The 20,452-nt window shown below is 34.0% G+C and overlaps 1 protein-coding gene across 32 annotated transcripts in view; it reads left to right on the top strand.

Moving 5' to 3' along the window:
• The window catches only part of MEF2C (myocyte enhancer factor 2C), a 173,686-nt gene that overhangs the window by 21,558 nt on the left and 131,676 nt on the right, over positions 1–20,452 (top strand). The window lies entirely within an intron of this gene.

Raw genomic sequence — 20,452 nt, 5'->3', positions numbered from 1 at the left:
TTTCAGTGTATGCATTGCTGTTTAGGTCAAATACATAGCTGTTTAAAAACAAATAAGGTTAAGTCACTTCTCTTTGGACTTCAGATGAAAGTTACCAAACTCAGTGATAAAGTTTGGCACAAAGGAAGTATATATAGACATGGCACATTGCTTATTGTGTTATTAAATACTATGCAAATATTTAAATTTATTGCTAGTGTTATCTCCTTCCCAGAATATGGCTATTCATTCTTAAAGGAAATCGTATGTCTGAAACATGTCTATTTTAGGTCCAGTAGTTTTCATTTTGGGGGGAAAAGCTCTTTTTCTTCACATTTTAGGAAAGTGTGTCTTTGGTGTAAAATACCTTTATATGTAAATGCTGATGGTATAATAAGTAGAGTCAGGCTCTCTGCCAATTCTTTAACCCATCCCCAGAGGAGAATTGCTTTGACACAAAGTGCATTTTACTATTGTGAATCTGATACTAACTCTAATAGTAACTGTCTTGTGAAATGGTTGGTGACTGCATGTATTTTCTAAGTGCTATAAAAGGAACTCTGGCTACCTCATTATACCAGTCAAAAAAAGTGACCAGCCTCTTTTTAACTGGCACCTTGCGATAGAATTGTGGTTGCAGAGTAAAGATGTTTATGTAGAATGTAATAACTCCAATCCCTAGAGACTTGGTAGGACATGGAAATGTGACCACCTGTGAGCCCCTCTGTATTGCGTACTAATTTTAGCTTTAAAGAGATTAACCATCTCCAATTTGAAATAAAAACATCTTATTTAATTTTTAAAATAATGTCAATTTGGGCCAGTCTTTGAAAACATTCAGTATATACCAGTATGGCACAAGCATTTCAGTTAAGTATAATGCAGTTAATAAACCATATTATTGTCCTCCAGAGTATACATGAAATTATTAAGTTAAAAGAGGTAGTTCTAAAGCAAGTAGATGCAGAACTTGACAGGTAAAAGGAGATGTACTTATCTAATGTCTGATCTCAAGAGGAAAAAAAATCTCTAAAATCAAGTATCTCATTCTATTTGTGCAAAAGTATACTTGACTATATATTAGACTTCTAAATGAATTCTAAAAGTTTTCATTAAAACACACTTTAAAGGCAGTGTTTAAGATGTGATCCCCTAATCAAGTTAAGGAGACAATAGTTGACAGTTATCTTTACTTCAGGTTTTGCTAAACTTTATAAAAATCTGTTTTTTACTGTTGTAATTCACACAGCTTTGAGTATTTGTAGCATATTTTCCAGACTTCTTACTAAAAACAGTATTTTTACCTCATTCATTAATTATGCTATTTACATTATGATTGCTATGTATATATGTGGAATATAGTGAAAGGCAGTATTAAAGATGTAACTTTTATTCAATATTAATTTATTTCTTTGGTTTAAATAACAAAGCATTTTAAAATAAAAAATCAATTTTCCGGCTTTTCTCAGCTGTTCATACTTTAAACCTATGCAATCATATATATTAACTTTTCAGAACAGAAACATATTAACATTAAATACATGCAATTTAAGTAACAAGGACTTTATTGTACCTTCCCTCTTTTCTATTTTGTAAACACATTCAGTTTTCAAAATTTGAGGGAATAGTTCACTCCATTAGGGAAAAGGGCTATCTAATGATTCAAAATTGGATCCTGAAAAAGCAACATGTCTTTATATTTTTCAGATGTCTGTCAGTTTCTTCCTTGGCCCTTCTCTTTACTGAATCAGTAAATTGTATAGCATAACAACCATATCTTTCCGATAAGTGATTTATTGTATTTAAACTTATTTTACTTAAAAAAATGAGCTTAAAAAACTCATTGGCATATATTAACGCTGTATTTCAAAACTTTCTTCTGTTTATTGTAGTATATTTTGTGGTTTTATTTCCCAACTCTGCATGCGGTATATTTTGTGTCTATGAAATCTCAGAAAGTGACAAAAATGGGGAAATATCTGTGCGGCGACACTTGTGCTTCATAACAACAAAAAAAATAGTTATTAAACAGAGAACCCTGGCTTCAGGGGCATGATTCAAAGTAAGATGGAAGAATTTCATATGCAATTAAGGGCCACAGAGTGGACTGTAAAGAGACTATTAATAAAGTTCTACTTTTTTTTTTTTACCCAAAGCACATCCTCTGAGAAAACACACAAATTAATACCTAAAACTTACAAAAATGCACATATTCATTTCATGAATACAGTGATTGCCTGGACACAATGAAGATTTAATCACCGGTGCGCAGTCTGTGTGCTGAATGTGGAAGGGTAGGTGATTAAGATCCCCGTCCTCAGCACCGTACCTTAATCTCACGGGCGCGTGGACTGCCCTGCACTCAGTAAAGCCTGACTATTCACCGAGATCTGTCATCTTTAGGAAATCAAACCAGATTACACAGGCGATTCACAAAACCAGGAGCTACAACAGAGTCTGTGCACCTTACAAAAGGCGGATTACGCAGTTCACATGTTATTTTGATAGGTCAGAGATAAAAGCTGATTGTTGGGGAATGGCAAGACACTCCAATTTCAAATGATTGCTAGATAAGTATACCACGACCCTGTTGCTTCTTCCTTATGAAGAGCCATTCAAACAGTAGAAAACTCAGTTTTCAGATGATAGGCTTTCAATAGTGAAATAAGAGAAAACATGTCCTCTTTTATATACGTAGCTTACATTTTAAGTTCCATCACTTCTTTCTGAACAGATACCAAGTTCTGGATGTTTATGTGAAGCAGTTATTATTATAAGGCTTAATTTGCAGTAGACATTTTCAAAGGCATTGTAGAGAGCATAAAACAGAATTTGCCAGAAATAAAACATACACTCATGGTATTGAGTAACAGAGCAGAAAATGCATGGTAGTTAATAGCCATTATGTTCTTCTGTTACCAAATATATTTTTCATAAAAATGTGGAATTACATAGCTAATGAATCTGTATATTTGAAATATATTTTGATAGGTGTTTATTGGTCAAATTATATGTATTTTGTGAATGTTTTATAAGGGTCATTTTTGGCCACAAAATGTGATGTTTTCAGAGTTTATTTCAGAGAAAAAGTTTAGTTGACATAATAACATTTTGAAAACCCCTACTTCTTACACATCCAACTCTACAGTAATTTCTTGCTTCTTTAAAAATTGGAGCCTTTTTTTACCCAACTGATGCCTCCTAGTGTTTCACACAATAAAACACTAATGAGTCACTCATAAATGTAAACATTGCATTTTCATTGCCTACATCTTCTGTGATACATAAAATTAATATTTATGTGTTTAATTTTCTGTGCATTATTACAGTGAGATAGGAGATTCCAATGAATGAGATGTTTCATCTGAGTGGGTTTGTGGCATACACTTGCAGGTTTTCTTTGACCATAACACTGTCTTACTAAGTTCTAATAAGTTTATTACCTTCAGCTCCAGCTTATATGCTCACTGTTTATGTTCACTCTAATTCCGAGTGAAAAACATAGACTAGGTATCAGAGCTTCCATTTTGTAGGCCTGGAAATTATACAGCTGAGTTCATCCACAAATGCCTGATGAACAAATTGCAAGGGGACTAAACCATTTCGTTTTAGATGATGAAATATCTTAAAAGATACAAAATTTTGCCTACTCTGTGTCTTTATATTTGCAAATTTCCGTGTAAAGGTAGAGTAAAAAAGAGAGTTTAAGAAAATAACAGGTAAGGATAAATGCATAGATTCCCACAAAATTGGAATCTATCGCCTTGTTAAAAATAGCAATGAAAAAAAAACTTGCTTTGGGAGCATAGTATTCAATATAGTAGAAGGAAAACTTAGAAGACAGCTTCTCCTGACCAGAAAATTGTCTAATGAGGTAGAAGTTAGTGGTTACCAACTTTGGTGTGAGTTTTCTGTCATTAAGATGGTGAGCGTAGGCTTTCCATATTCTTGTACTTCTGTGATTTCAGACAACTTTCTGATTCTATTTACAAAAGATGGCTACTTCAGTTTCTGAATATTTTTTTTAAAGTATTTATGAAAGGGAGGAGGCATTCCCTTAATGGGTCTTAGGTTCAAAGGATGTACTCGGAAGCCTGTAACATTTATGGGCCTCCTTCTGAGTTGTCATACCACACACAAGGGCACAAAAACAGCCACAGATTTCTTTCACTAACACAAGTATTCTGAGCGTCCAAACGTAGACCCTAGGCTTTGACTAAATGTGGTTCATTTCTGTTACCTCTGTATGCGTCATTTAGTTGATTCAAAACACATGCAATTTGATAATATTTGACTCATTCAAGATATTCTAATTTGGTCAATAATACAGTGCTATTACAATTCTTTGCATGTTGGACGCATTTCAAAGAATGTTAGGGGGTGTGTTCCTTTCGTTCAAGGAAGCAAACATGTAGAAAGGGGTGGACCTTTCCCACAAGAGCCACATTTCTTCCCTTGGAGAATTGAAGCAAATATGCAGTATGTAAGTGAATAACAGCATGAGAAAGAAAATAATTTCTAATCGGCTGCTGTAGTTAGTGAGCAAAGGAAACTGTCAGGTTTTTCTTAAAAGCAGTTCTAATTGATAACTTTTCTCACACTGAATGTTGAAAAAATGCCCCAAAATTTTGTAATTTTAGTATTAACTTCTATAAAGGGCACAAGAATTAATTTTGCTCAAAACAAGAATTCGGTAGTAACTATTTTACAGATTTATTGAAGCATAAAGAAATAAAGGGAGCTAAAAGTCCCATTCCCTATCTCTCTTAAGATTAAGTAGATGGCATCAATGTTCTTAGGTTAGTTGTTTTTGTTGGTGCAAGAGAAATAATTTAAAAAAATTCTATAACAAAGAATTCATTGTAAAATATAAGGATATGAAAAAGATTATCCAATAAGCATTATCTCACATTTCATTGGTATTTTTTAACATTAACTATAAAAAGGAAAGTTATATTCCTAAGTATGAAAATTATATGATACTTGTTATATACATATTTATGTTTGAGGTGATAACATGATCTTACGAGCATTCGTCATCACCACAATGTATTTGTTGTACATTGCCTAAGATAAATCTCTGTATTTATTTTTAAAATGTAGCCAGTTGTAAACAAAGTTCAAAAAATACAGGAAGGTAATCTCTTGAGGATGTTATAAAGGAAATTGGTGATATTATAAATGATAAAAACAGTAAACCTATTGCAGGCAGATTTCTGCAGGAATCATTACTCTTTAATAATGCAGATGTTATAGAGACTTTATTAATTCTTAATGTTGTAAATTTGAAATGAATGGAGCAATGTTGTTCATCCTGCAAGTGGTTGCGATTCATGTAGAATGACAGTGCAGATCTTCTAGTAATGATTTAAGTCAAGTGCCTTATACTTGTTTTTAGAGACTGGAGGAACTGATATCTGAAGCAGTCCCTGGTGAGAATCTACTTTTTCCAAACAATATCCTGAGCATGGTCTGGTTTTCCTCTTGTATCTTGTTGTCATAGATAAGATGCACATGAAGAATTCATATAAATTGTTCTTAGATACCATGGATCTCTAGCATATTGGATATAAAAAGAGATGGATATGGTCCTTTGATAGAATGCGAAGTGTTTTTTGAAACAGCTAACCACTACCCCTCTCTCTTTCACACATCTGTGATTCTTTCAGCAAGTTAGAATGATAGCAATAGAATGCTTCTTTCCCGAACCCTGAAGATAGGCAACCTTGGCTTAGATATGCTTATTTATTTGCAAATTTAGAAAATAGATTCACCAGTGTAAATAAGTAGGGATGGACAAGGAAATTAGTCTACTACTTAATAAAGTAAACATGACTTTTTTTTAACCTTCTAATTAATTGTTGACCATGCAAGAGGTATACAACTAAGGCTTATTATGGAAAGCTGGTATTACTGCTTAATGTAACATGAGGGATTGGGATTTCTTTAAAGTAATTTTGAAGATGTGATTATTTAGCAGAAATATTCACTGGAGCATTTTATTTTTAGAAATCATGGTCACACAAGGAAGCCTTTATAGGACCGACTACCTAATTGCAGTCAAAAATCTCTTTAATGAACGAACACACACACACATACATAAGAACATACATTTTAAGAATTAAATGGCCCTATATTTTTCAGTTTTTTGCCACATTCTTTATATCTGAACAGAACATACATGTCTAAGCAGATGTTTTAAGTTATATCCTTCATGTAGGTGAGTCTGTAAATGTACCATTTAACTTAAATGGCTTTGTGGGAAGGTAGTTTGGGGAGTTTAAAATGGGAAAAAAAAAAAAAAAAAAAAAACCTCCAGTTACTATAGTTTCAGCTCTTTCTTTTTAAAAACAGTAATTACACTCAGAATAAAGAAAGAAAAATAAACTCTTTTAATTCTTTGTAACATCCACAGTTTCTGAGTTGGAGCTCTGGTGTATTTTTATTTCTGAATATGCAGGGCAGGTACTGGCAGCAGAGCTACAAAATGAAAACTTCCTGGCTGCAGACCAGATACAGTGCACAGTGCCACATCATAAACTTCCCCTCTTCTGTCTCAGAGTGATTTCAGCCCGAAGTAATGTCCTTTTTTCCCCTTGCGTAGGCTAAGGACCAGAGGGCCTTCTCCCTGGGCAATCGCTTTGGGAAAGGAAAAGCATACTGTTTCCCTTCTTTAACTTGAGACCTCTGCCTCTTAAATCACAAAGGCATTAACTGCAAAGTGGTTTCAGTATGTTTTCTTTTTCTTCCCATATAGCAGTTTAGAATGCATAAAACAAGAGGTGTAAGATAGAAAATGAGTCCTCTTCTCCACCCCCTCCTCCAGCACAGACAGGCCCAATCATATGTCTGTATTTTTGTTTGTTTTACAGAGAAAAATATAAAGGTTTCTTTTCAGTGAAGCCTGTACATTATTTTCCAGGTATGTTAGGTCATTTTGTGATGCAAATTAACATTGAGTGGTTTTTGTACTTATCGGGAGATAGCAATGTTCCACCACACAATATGTGGCACTACAATAATTTTTATTGATAAACACTCACAACTTTAATGATTACTAGGTCAAAATACAAAGAGAGAAAATATGGGCTTTGGTTTGCAGATTTGGTTTATGTTCTTCATTTAAAAGGTGCAGTGTAAGTAATGTGCTTATTATCATCATGCAAAATATATCAACTTCTAAATATCTCCATTAATTTGCTTTGCATTTGAAATTATAGTCTGAAAACTCATACCTCTCATAAAACACAGTAAAAAATTGTTAAAACCAGTCTTTAATTACCAATTACATTTTTAACCATTACCAACGTGATATTTAAAAATCTTATTAAAAAATAATTTCTAGCTGCGATGGCTCCTTTCAGTCAGTAGTGGAATTCTTACTTGCGTGAAGTGTAGTCAAATTATTGCCAGCGCACCTTCCTAAAACCAGCCTTCTCTCGTCGAAATGTATTAAGTTAGAGCCTTAAGTAGAAAGTTACTACTTAATAAATATTTGTTCCAACTTTATTTTTAAACTGAATTATTGATTTAACAGTATACAAATCGCATATAAATGTTAGTTTATTAATTAATCCACTAAACCAATTATTCTCTATATAAAAATTCACTGTATCAGATCAACAGTTAAACATAATTTGATTTATTTCTCCTTAAACTAAAATAGATAAGAGATTTTTAATGTTTACATATTGAGCAACTGTTTTTCTAGGAATCCAAATGTTTCCTTAAAAAGTATTAAGAAATGAACACAACATAGATCTTAAAATGTAAAAGGTAGCTCATAAGATCACAATGGCGTATTCTTGCCATAGGTGTTATCAGCAAGAGCCCTACACCTGGCACACTTTCAGGGCCCATTAGCAAGAGGAAAAGATAGTGAACTTTATTTTGCATATATTAATATACATTGGATCAGTAATTTTTTGACGTTTATTTCTTACAAAATTAGACATTCTCTTTAAAAATTCAGATTCAACCTTTAAAGCTGTGCTTTTATTTAGTATATGGTAGGAGACTTCTTTATCTTCTTAGAAGTCTCCAGAGCCACAGGATAATCTGAATCATCACCAGTCAATAAATATTGTTAAGACACATGGTAAAGTTTCAGTTGTTTAATATGTGCACTGGATAAATTTTTAATAGAAAATGAATTATCTTGCTATTTAGGTATTATAAAACTGTACGTGATTACAACATGCATCTCTTGGAGGTTCCTGAAGTAGGTAATTCGCTGGGGAAGAATTTTAAAAATTTTTAAATGTTAACCAGTAAATAACCAAGTATTTTCTTAAGTTACCTGATTTCTGTTTACATTTGAGGAGCCTTACTAAGTTTTTGGATGGTCTTTAAGTAAAGGTTTTGTGGTCCAGAAAATAGATCTTTTCACTCTTCTTCTGTACTAGTTAATATAATTATGTTTAAAAGGTATAAAACCTAGACCTAGTTTCATCAGGATTATTTTTCTTCACCTAAACCTGGCTATTAAAAAAAAAAAAAGGTGTATTATCCATCTGTTCGTTTCTAGTATTTATCAAAAGACCACTTGTAACCTAAAGTCTGTCTAGGTTATAGGTTTTGGAAATAATTTTGACTGTGTTTCTCTTTTCTTTCACCTTTGAGTTTCTCTCCCACTTATGTAAATCAAAAAGAAAATTTCATGATGATATTAATAGGTTTGCAAAGGGCCAAATAAGATACTCAGTCCTATTGCTTGTTTCCTTATGGCCCTTCGGTTGAAATGAATGAGCAGTATATCTTCTAGGGCTCTTTGATCTTTCTTGAGATAGCATGAGCTTTGTCTTCTCTCATTTTTTAGCTTCAAAAATCAAAGAATTCTTGACTTCACTCTTTTTTTTTTCTCAATTTTTATTGTTTTTGGGTTCTCTCCTTAGTTCCCTTCTTGCTTCAGAATATTTGGTATTGTGAGAAAGCTAGTGCACTTTTAATTTGTTTTGACTACACATGTGAGATCATAGAATTGTTTCAGGTGTTATCACCTTATGCTTGAGAGATGGATGTAGTTCATCATAGCGCAATGCCATATCCCAAAAGAACTCCAGACACTGATCTTGAAGCGGTAAAGGCTACAGAATGGTGTCTTTGTAAGGAACCGCTGACAGCTTTTAAAGCCAGTGGATAGCACATCCATGGCAAAGAACGCACAACACTGTGAAGTCTCAGAAAATGGTACAGTTACTGGACTAGTTGAACAAAATTATGGCCTTGATTATATCTGGTGAAATGTTGGACCAAAAATCCAAAGAGTGTGTGTGTGTGTGTGTGTGTGTGTGTGTGTGTGTGTGTGTGTGTGTGTGTGTGTGTGTGTAGAGGAGGAGATGAGTGCGAAAGAGCAAAGAAAGTAACAAAAAGCCTGAGAGGATGAGAATGTATGCAAGAGAAAGAGAAAATCAGCTCTCTTGATTTACAAACATAAAGAGTTTGAAGACCACATTGTCTTACTTAATATTATTTCTTTAATTGTGCATGTGTCTGTTAGACAAACAGACCCATAAGCAATAGAAAGTAATTGTTAAGAACGAAGACCAAACTCGCTCCAAACGCCATCCTTCCATTTACTGGCTAGTGGTTGTAGGTAGGTTTATTAACCATCAGAAAGCCTTAGTTTCAGCATCTGTAAAATGGGAATAATAATGCCACTCACCTCTTAGAGCTGTTGTAAGGATTAAACAGAGTAATACACATAAGTGATTTGTAATTAGTAAACTATTATCATAGCACTACAGTATTTTTAATCATTTTATCTTCCTGCCAGTGGTGATCACTTAGAAATGCTTGGTGGAACAATTATTTTGAACTTTTTTTCAATGATACTTTCATACCATTAAAATCAGGTCATTTTAAGGGCAAGTCTCTAATTCTGATGTTATATGAGGTCAGTGCTAATGATCGCTAAGTACAATATACTCCAAGAAAATCAAACTCTTTCACAGATCAGATGTTGTTAAATATCACATTATTTTTAGAATCAGAAATGGAACCAATGAACCAAATAATTTTATCTATGAGTTTTAAAAATCATTTATTAAAAGTTCTGAATTCCAGATGGATTATTGCTTAGTTTTAATAAAAGTTCAGTTTAAAAGAAATGTTTAAGGTACATAGAGTTATTACGTGGTTGTAGTAGTGAAAACAGCCTCACCAAGAATTCTAAAGGTTTTTTTCATCTCTTAGCATTAGTATTAATCATGTTTGAAGGATTCATTAGTATTCTTTATTTTTCTTATTACACAGTTTTTATTGTACATGGAGATAAATTAATTTGTGGAGAAGAAGTGTCATTTTCTCATCTTTCTACTCTTCAATCACTCTTGCATATCATAGATATTCTGTAGATATGTGTTGAATAGATTAATAAATTGTTTGTAAATATAAAATGCATTTTTATTGGAATAGTTAAAAAATAAGTAAAAGGTACTCACTCCTATTGTCCTTTTTTTCCCCATATTTGAGAGACTGTTCATTTTAATTTTAGTTTATCAACTTTGATATTAACAAATGAACAATTTGGGTATTTTTCTTTATGCAAGAGAAATATAAATTAGCACAGAAAATGCAGAAATTTATCTGAAGGTTATACCTTTCGATAACACAAATAAATAAATTTAGGTAAGATTTGGATGAAAATAGGAATAAATCTGGTCTTAGAGTCTGTTTACCACTTTTTTGTTCAGCTTTTATATTCACTTAATTTCTCAATGAAAAGAAAATGTTTTAGATGACAGGTAGTGTCGGTCGATGAAGCCTGCCCCGTTTAGACAGCCTGTGGAGTTGCAACCATTTGAAATTATTCTTATGCTCCTGAATAAGGCCCCTCCAGCGTGCACCTTGCATTTCAGCTTTCTTTTCTAGCCCAGTTTAAATGCCTGGCTACAGAGTGCTCAGTGCAGGGAGTACTTGCAGAGTGGACTTCCCTATGGTAAAACAGCATGGACAGCTCCCAACACTGCAATCAAGGATGCCTCTAAAAGCTTTAATTTAAAAATAATAATAATAATAATAAGTCTGCATGAAGATGATGGAGCCCTCTAAGGCACATGGGCTTAGAGAATTATTCCCATCTGCAACCCCCTCCCCCTGCTTAGTAGCCCTTTCCAGGGTTATGATTACTGGAAAATGGCTGTTAATCACCAGATTTTTTTTTTTTTTGACTGCAGCTGCTTCTGTCAGACTACTAATCTATTAAACAACTTCGTCTCCAGTTTAAAATTTGCATTGTATACTGTATAGAATAAATTTTCATTGTAATCAGAGCATCCAAGAGAACTTCCTGATATGATTTGTAGAAGCACATTTGTTTTTATGTATGGACCTCTCTAGTGCTATTGAGCCAACTGTTTAAACAATGCTGTGGTTGATCAGCATAAAATCAAATATTGTAGCACTATTGAGTACAAGCAGCATTTACAATAGTCACATTTGCAGAATATTTGAATTGTGGTATCTCTACCACTTGGCAGTATGACACCCATATAATTCAAAACTTAACACAGATATTTAAAATTTGACTTAAACCTGAAAGGGTTTTTAGAAGTTTAGCATTCTCTTACCAGACTGTGGTAGTGTGGTTTGGCCTCTTTTTCTACCCTCATGCTTATTATATTTGCCATAATTTGAAGAAATAATCCAAAACCTGAGTCAATATTTAGTGCAAGAAAAGGACAAAACAGCTCTAATTTACAAAGGACCCTTTTAAAACACACTCTTGTATGTTAAATTGACAGGCTACAAGAGGTGGTTGGATGAAGTTCATCATGTTGGAAAGAATGTTTCAATTAAAGTTGAGCATTTTCTCTTCCAGGTCTTTTTTTTCTCCATTTTTTATTTGCTGTGCCAAGGTATCCATGTGCGTTTTTCCACTGTCATCTGGCTCATTCCCAGCAGATGCACACAATCTGTTCTGCTGTCACTAACAGGGTTTGGTTTATGAAAAGAATGTGTCAGAACATGCCACTATAGTCACTTTTACAGGTTTTTTTTAAAGAGTAACTGAGAATATATGCATTGCCCTAGTTTTATTGTACTCAGCCTTTAAGAGACTTCTAAGAAACCTTTATAATATTCATAGACCAAAAGCTTTCTTCCAAATATATTTGATGAAATATTTACTTTTTATTAAAAATAAAATTTTAAAAGTTCACAGACATCTTTAATGATGAACAAATGTATTTAAATTTGAGTCGATTTTTATTGGAATGTTTAAACCAGAGTTTTTTGAAAAACCAAATTTCCGGTTTCAAAATTTATTTTATTCATTAATACATATGTATTCATTAAATACATATCTCATCTGAAAAGAAACCCACTTTCCTACTCAGATAAGTGTTTAATTTTTAAATGTTGTGATATACTATTTCATAGTAGTTATTTGACTGGATAGATAGTACTGGTTTCCTTAAGTCTTCGACATCATTAAATTAAATCAAAAGCGGTTAAACTATCAAATACATTCTCATTCTGTATAAAAACATTTGGTAGACTTTACTCTCAAAATAATCTAACTTTTTTTGTAGGTATTCACATTTTGAAGGCACAATAGATAAATATTTCTAAACTTAATTTTTATTTATTAAGGTGTTTCTATTCCTGTCAAATATTCTGAATAAAAATTCAGAGTTTTATTTTCTTCTTCATATAAAACAATTCCTCTGGTTTTATGGGTGTAAAGAAGAACTGAGATGTAGAAATCTGCATTTACTCCTGAAATAATGAGCTTTATAAGTTACCAGAATTTGAAGTCTAAGTATGTGTAATAAGTATATGCTGCATATATATGCACATGCAGGTAGATAATGGATACATTTACATTTTTTAATATAGATCATGGTATATGTATCTCCCAAAATTGAAGATTTTCAAATGTAGTTGAATACTAATTTTAGATTTTTAAAATAATTTTTGATCAACTCAAGATCAACTCCCAAGTTCAGGCAAATTAAGCCCTTTTTAATCAAAGTTACAATTCGTATGAACTAAAAATGATTCAGAAACTGTATTAATGAATGATGAATTCTACAAATTAAGCATTAATTATGTATTTATATAGGAAAACTAGTTATTAGGTTTCTGCATAAATAAAATTTGTGAAATATATTTTAAGATACAATTTGTGTCAGAAATTTTTCTAATATTAACTGATATATTGTCACATATAGAACTGAAGTAATACACATAGAGAGACCTTTTTGAAACAATTTTGCAAATTTTAGCAAGAAAATAATGTTCTCAGCAGTCATTGACTCTATTGTCATGTCATACAGATTCATTAGATTATATTTCTAGAGTTGTGTCAAGTGGCTGTGATAGTAAGTTTTCTTAATAGCTGAAGAAAGAGGAATCCTTGTTCACTGTATTTCAAATATAGTAATGTATATATGTCTATCATAAGTTGATTTTGTGATGGTTTTGATTATATGAACAGGGCACGTGTATTTAAGATGAGTGACAAACCCGTCAGTTTCGGAGTTAACTTTTTCTTGCCAACACTAATTCATTCCTGATATTACATGTCAAATAACTTTAATTTTTAACTAATCTGTAGGTACTTGAATTGTTTAGCTTTTGATAATCCTGAATATTTGCTCTTGGGGTAAGAAAGCTATTAGAGCTATACCAAAAATCTCAAATGGTGAACTGAAAAGAATGTTTGGTCTTACCCTGTAAGATGTTGGGGCATCTTACTTATCCCCTCAAAGCCATCAGCAGTGGGGCTGAGAGTGAACTGCCATTGTGCATTACAAGATGGTAGACTTGACCTCACTGACTGACTACTTCTAGTGTTGAGGGAGGATACACAGGAACTGGAGAACAATCTGAATCTCTTCTTTTTCCACAATTTGAATATGTAGAAGATCATTTTGAGACAAAATTCCATAGACAAATTTTTTATGCTTATCCTGAATGACTGACCTTTAAAATCATCTATTAATCACTTAATGTGTAAATACAATCCTAAATTTCATAGGGGAAAAAAAAGCTCACTCCTCTTGGTGAGTATTCATGGACCTTAAAGAATATTTGCAAATATGGTTTGCTTTTAAATACCTGATCTTCTAAAAAGATGGACTTCTTTAATAATACCTTACAAAGAAATAGGGTTTCTTTCCTAATTTTATTTTTTTTAATTGAGGAAAGAGTAGTTTTGAAGCCTGAAATTCTTCTGGTTCTCTAGAATATGGACCATGGGTTCAGTTTATCTCAAAAATACTTTGGAGTTTTGCTAGTTGCCTCAATTTCCGACACGGGTACCACCCTACTTTGTGGTTGAGAGGTAATTCTTTCTTTGCATGTGCTTAGTCATAGGATTTTTTGGAGCAAAGAAAGATTATTTTTGTGAAACTGTCCCCAAAATATGTATTATTCATAGACAAGAAATCCATCAAAGATTCTCACTGCACAGGTAAATTATAGGTTGGACTACAGTGACCAGAAGGCTCTCCACTCAGCTTTCTTAGGGGAATTTAAAGACAGTTGTAGCCTTTTTCCATCTGCATCAACATATGTTGACCAGTTGGTTTTCAATTCTTGCTGGCTTGGTAGATGGAAGTAAGACTGATCTTCTGTAAATATAATTGATACTTTCAACTCTTATTTAGGAATTTCACTTACTTTTATTCAATGTCACTACTCAAGGTATCTCTAATAATTCCAATAGATTTTATGATATGTTTAAAAAGCTTGTGTTGTTAATTTGAAAGCATTATTAATTATAGATACTTTTAGATAATAATAATAATCACAGATAACTTTGAGAGCTTACTGTATGTTTAGGCACTAGTGTAAGGTCATAATCATTAACAAGCATTAATTCATTTTTTCCTCAAAACCAAACAGTGTAAGCAGTGTTATTGTCCCTATTTTACAGATGAAGAAACTCAGGCAAAAATAATTTAAGCAACTTGGCTGAAAGTTAACCACTTTGTTAATGGTAGAGCTGGAACCTCAAACTGATAATCAGCCTTCTAAGTCCACTCTCTGACCCAATAGGCCAAAATCTCGCATACATTCTCTCAGCAATGAGGAGATGACTCAACTATAGAAACTTAATTTCATGTGGCATCTTGGGGAAGAGTGTTCAGTAAACCTAGAATAACATATTTACAAGTATGTTTATATGATATTTTAGTATGGTTTTTAAAGAGAAGTGAGTTAATTCTTGGTCTGTTATACCATTCCATATTATTAACCTGGAGGAGAAAATATATATATTTCCTCAGCCAGTTTATAGAGCCTCTTTTCCCAAGCAATATCTTATTACTGTTTGTGAAAGTAAATTTTTTCCAGTTATAATACTCGCTTTAACTGAAATGTGAACACCTAGTTTAATGTCATCTCTATCTAGTGATGTCCAGTTTGCTTCTCATTTTTTGATGTTTTAATTTTTAACCTTTGCTTGTTGAGTTTTAATTTAAAATGTAGTAAGCTCTATGACAGACTCTTCAGTTAATTTAGTGCAGGTGGATATTCCAGACAATTTTTAATTCAGACACACCTTTTCATTTTCTCTCATAGTTAAAAAAGGAGTTGCTACTGTGGCGCAGTGGGTTAATGGTCTGGCTTGTCTCTGTGGTGTTCCCAGTTCAATCCCTGGCCCAGAGCAGTGGGTTTAAGATCCAGCATGACCACAGCTGTGGTGTAGGTCAGAGATGTGGGTTGAATTTGATCCCTGGCCTGGAAACTTCCATATGCCAGGGGTGGGGCCAAGACGAGAAAAAAGATTTTTAATTTTAAAAAAGAAAAAGAACAAAGCCTTAAAACCAGAGATACATCTGAAATACTGATAAATTAGAACAACTTGCATTATATTTGAAAACTAGAAAATTTGATGTCAAGTTTATTCATCAAATGTATGGCTTTTAATTTTTAACTGAATATTTTTGTGTTCAGTAAAAGGCCTTGAAAAAGGAAAAGGATCACTTCTATAACTTTACCGTCAGAAATAATATATACTTCCTTTTAATAAACAGTTTTTCCTGTTTTTTTCTTAAAAGCATTACCATCCTCTTGACTCGAAGTGAGAACAGAGAGGCTGATCAGAGGTCAAACAGGACTCACCAAATATATACACTCTGATCTTCAAAATTAATAACTACCATATCTTTATGTTATGGGTTCTTTAATAAATTTCCACAGTGAATTTTAGTAACTACATTTAGTTCTGCTTTATTTCATTGTCGAAGACAAAAATGCTTTTTGAATCACCATGCAAACTCCCAAATAATCTGTGTTTTCTGTATTTAAAAATGCTTTTACTAAAAATGTGATGTGAAGATTTGGGAATTAGATATGTAATTTGGAATTAATTGGTTACAGTGATTAGTGGCTTCTTGGTCACTTTGTGGTACCCACTGGCAGGGCGAGTTTTGTGTGCTTTGTGCAGTATTAAGTGCTGCTGGTAATGCTGTGTTCGTTCCTGTCTTTTAAACCAAAACAACTAAGGCTACTTAGTATACTTGCTAATGTGATTTTTGACTATAGTTGTTTGAATTCCTTCTTTGGAACCTTCCAACTTACCGCACACTCTTAAAACTCCATAAAACACCAGGTTTATATTTAGTATCCATATAAACCAAGTAGAGGAACAGGTATTCTAAATATTCAGGAAATAAGAGTTCACTATAAAGGCCTGAATTACCCAAAGACCAGGAAGAAAGTCATAGCTGTTGACTAATTCTATAAAAAATAATGAAATAAAGTTATTAATAATACATCTGGAAGAGGATTGTGATACAGTTAATATTGCATTTAGAAAGCCTTTTCAGGAGTTCCGTCATGGCTCAGAGGTTAACCAATCCAACTAGTATCCATGAGGACGTGGGTTCAATCCCTGGCCTCGCTCTGTGGGTTAAGGAGCCGGCATTGCCGTGAGCTGTGGTGCAGGTCGCAGATAAAGTTTAGATTCTGCGTTGCCGTGGCTGTGGCATAGGCTGGCAGCTGTAGCTCCAATTCAACCCCTGGCCTGGGAACCTCCATATGCCTCAGATGCGGTCCTAAAAAGGAAAAAAGAAAGAAAAAAAGCCTTTTCAAAAATTTTGATCATTGAAGGACTAAAATCAAGTAACAGTCTCTCACAGAATCCATTCAGAAACTGTGAGTTATTGATCTTGAGTATATGTTAAGTGAAAGGATGACAGGTATGAAACATCGGGTTCCTTCATACAGTTTATTTAGAGCAGTGGCTACACGGGAGCTTTTAAAAAATGCTGATGCCCCATCCACCTCCAGATTTGGATTGAATCGGCCTGCTGTCTTGGTATTGCTGTTTCTCAAAGCTGTCTGAGTGATTTTCATGTGAAGCCTGGGTGAGAACCACTGTCTGGAAGAAGATAAATGTGAATTTTGAACTTGGACATACAACTCTACGCATTCTGAAAATTAAAGAAACAGATAATTTGAAAACTATCTTGGGCTCTGCCCATAAGATGTCTACTGCTATCCACTAACACTTTCTCGTCTATGCCCAGTCTTATCTAACAGTTTCCTTGGACATCAGCTAAGAATGTGTTAATTAATCAGTCAGTTCATTCTGGAAGTGTTTAATGGCAAGTGGCTTGTTGAGAGTAGGGATACTAAAATGAAAGATGGAATCTCTGTCCCTGAGGAATAAAGTCTGATGGGGGAGATGAACGTACCAGATGCAATTGTGAATGTCATGTGATCAGCACTTTCCTACAGGTATGTTGAAGGTAAAAATGGATGTTTAAGTGATAGAATGTTCAACTGTTTTAGGATATCTCCTAAACTGGCCAGTCTTCAGTAATAGAAAGGACACCTAAAGTGAGTCTTAAACGATGAATCAAAACCTGGCAGTATTCTGGAAAAGAGAATTTTTTTTTATCTCCCCTCCAAAAGCATAGCAGACTTTTTAAGTTTCTATGTGGCCTGCCATATTCTCAACCTTGCCTCCTCATTTGGAGAGGCTGCCTAGACCTTATCCAAGATCTTAGTTTTGGTTGAAATTGGGAGCAGCTAATGAAGCTAAGCGGATGGGACCGGAAGTAGGAAGAGGCTAGCTAATCCTCTTTCCATTCTCTGGTATGACAGAAACCTTCCTGTTACTGATCTTGAGGTAACTTGGAGGACTTGCTCCTCCTCAGCTCCCACTCATGCCCTATTTCCTAGACACAGCTGAAAGGAAGGATGGCCTGATCCAGGTCCTCCCCTGCAGTTCACTGTTTGGACAGGGGATGTGGAACAAGTTATGAATGAGGGAGAAGAGCACCACCACTAAGATACCACTGCAAGAATACTTCATGTAGTAGAGATTCAACTTCTGTCTCCAAGAAAAAATAATTGTAGAATAAAGTTCATGTGGTATTTTTCCTGTTCTAAAAAAATCAAAAATAGATAAATAAAAGTAATTTAAGGATGTCATACCCTTATGAAAAAATCTTGTGTACTTTAAAATTACCAGGAGTTCTCATTGTGGCTCAGCAGGTTAAGAACCCAACGTACTGTCTATGAAGGATGCAGTTCGAACCCTGGCCTTATTACTCAGTGGGTTAAGGACCCAGCATTGCCACAGCTGCAGTGTAAGTCACAGATGCGGCTCAGTTCTGGTGTTGCTGTGGCTGTGACATAGGCCAGCAGCTGCAGCTCTGATTCATCCCCTTGCCCAGGAACTTCCATATGCCACAGGTACTGCTGTAAAAGAAAAAAAAAAAGGAAAAAAATTATTCCATTAAAGGTACGCTAAAAGAAGAGAATACTCTTTTAAGACAAAGCAAACCAGGACCTTAAAAGACACATGGAATCCAAGAAATCAAAATTGTTCTTTCTCCGTTGTCAAACACACACACACACACACACACACACACACACACACACACACAGAGATTTAAAAGATAGAAAAGGCAAGACTTGATGAGAAAACAAATTTACTGGTTCCCCAAGTGACAAAAGAAAATTTTGCATTATTTCATAGGAAGCCTTACAGTAAAATGAACCATATCCAATTTTATATTAAGGGGAGCAGAGGTTGATGGTGGTCTTAGTTATAATGGAATAAAATTCCAAGTCTTTAAACAACTTTTTTGTTCTGGCTCCTAAATCATGTTGTTTCTACAAACCAGATTCCTCATGAAATAAGCCGAGTTTCATATTGCTTGATTATATCATATCCCAGTGACTGGGTAGGGAATTAAATTGTTATGAAAGACTAAGAACTTTGATCTAATGGGTTGACTTTTTTGGAAGTCACAAAATGTGCTGAATTTGTTCTTAGATATATAATGCATTAATATCACACATACAATTAGAAAATTATCAGCTTGTGTAAATTAAGTGTACAGCATTGAATTCAGTGAATGCCTCATTGGAGATTTACAAGTCGGAAAATATCGTAAGGTGAGTTAATTTTTTAATGTGACTGGAAACTCTCCAAAATTCAGTATGATCCAGGTGAAATTGAGTAATTTTAAGCCCTTGAAAGTCCTCAATGCTGGTTTTGCAGGAATGCAACATATTATCTGGGCTGTTTTATCTCAGAAAGTCAGAGCTTTCCGTGATTACAACTTATAAATCTGTTGAGAGTCAGTGAGGTTATCCAGATGAGTTTTTCTCTCACATCGTGCAGTAGCTGAGGAGCTCTTCCGTGGTAATCAGCCTTAAATAGACTAGTAAATTTCAAGAACAAGCTATACCCGTATTAAATACTGCAACAGCATATGTGAGGTGGGGTGCTATATTTCTGAAAGAATTTAATAAGGTAGATTTCAGATTTGGCCTCACACTCAAATTTTTGAAGACTTTTGAAAAAAATAAGTGCTGGGGAACCAGTTCCAACAATTCTGATTTCGTTGATTTGAGAGGGACTTAGGTATCAGTATATTTTGAAAGTATCCCAAGTGATTTAAGTGTGCAGTCAGGGTTAAGAACGATTGTTAACATTCAAACTCTTTAGAACTTTGAATCACCTTTGAACACTACGGTGAAGTACATAGGGAACATTAGCATTACCTCCCTTCTAGCTATATAATTGAGAAGAAAATAAATTGATTTCTTCTTAAGTTAAAAAAGGGAAATTATCTCTTCTGTAGATTCTTCCTTTCCCCAGTTTATGAGACCAGCTGCATCATTCCAGTTTCTAAATTATTGGCATTTCTAAAGATGAAGTAACAGGGGAAGCGATGAACTTTATAAATAGACTGCATGAAATATTTGGCATGAGGGGTCAAGATGTAGGCGAAGCTGGAAAAAGACTTTAGTTTGTGCGTTAGCCAGAGGCCAACAGTTGTTAAATTCCCTAAATTTCCTTAAGAAAGGGAAGAGTAAGAATCCCTTTAAGAACATAATTTTTTTTTCTACACTATGTAGTCAGTAAAACCCAGAGGGGAAAAAAATGTACCTTTCGAGCCAAAATTAGGTCATGCCAACCACAGCAAATTGGAAGTTCTACTTAAAATGTAGTCTTGCAGGATTGCTGTGGATCATCTTAATGTCACGCACGTGGTGG

The sequence above is a fragment of the Sus scrofa genome, chromosome 2, assembly GCF_054392235.1.
Source record: "Sus scrofa isolate SSC_HxYL_T2T_F1_AM1 chromosome 2, Sscrofa_HxYL_maternal_Yorkshire_Landrace_v2.0, whole genome shotgun sequence".
Classification (NCBI taxonomy): Eukaryota; Metazoa; Chordata; class Mammalia; order Artiodactyla; family Suidae; genus Sus; species Sus scrofa.
This window is presented reverse-complemented; position numbering and strand designations above follow the sequence as displayed.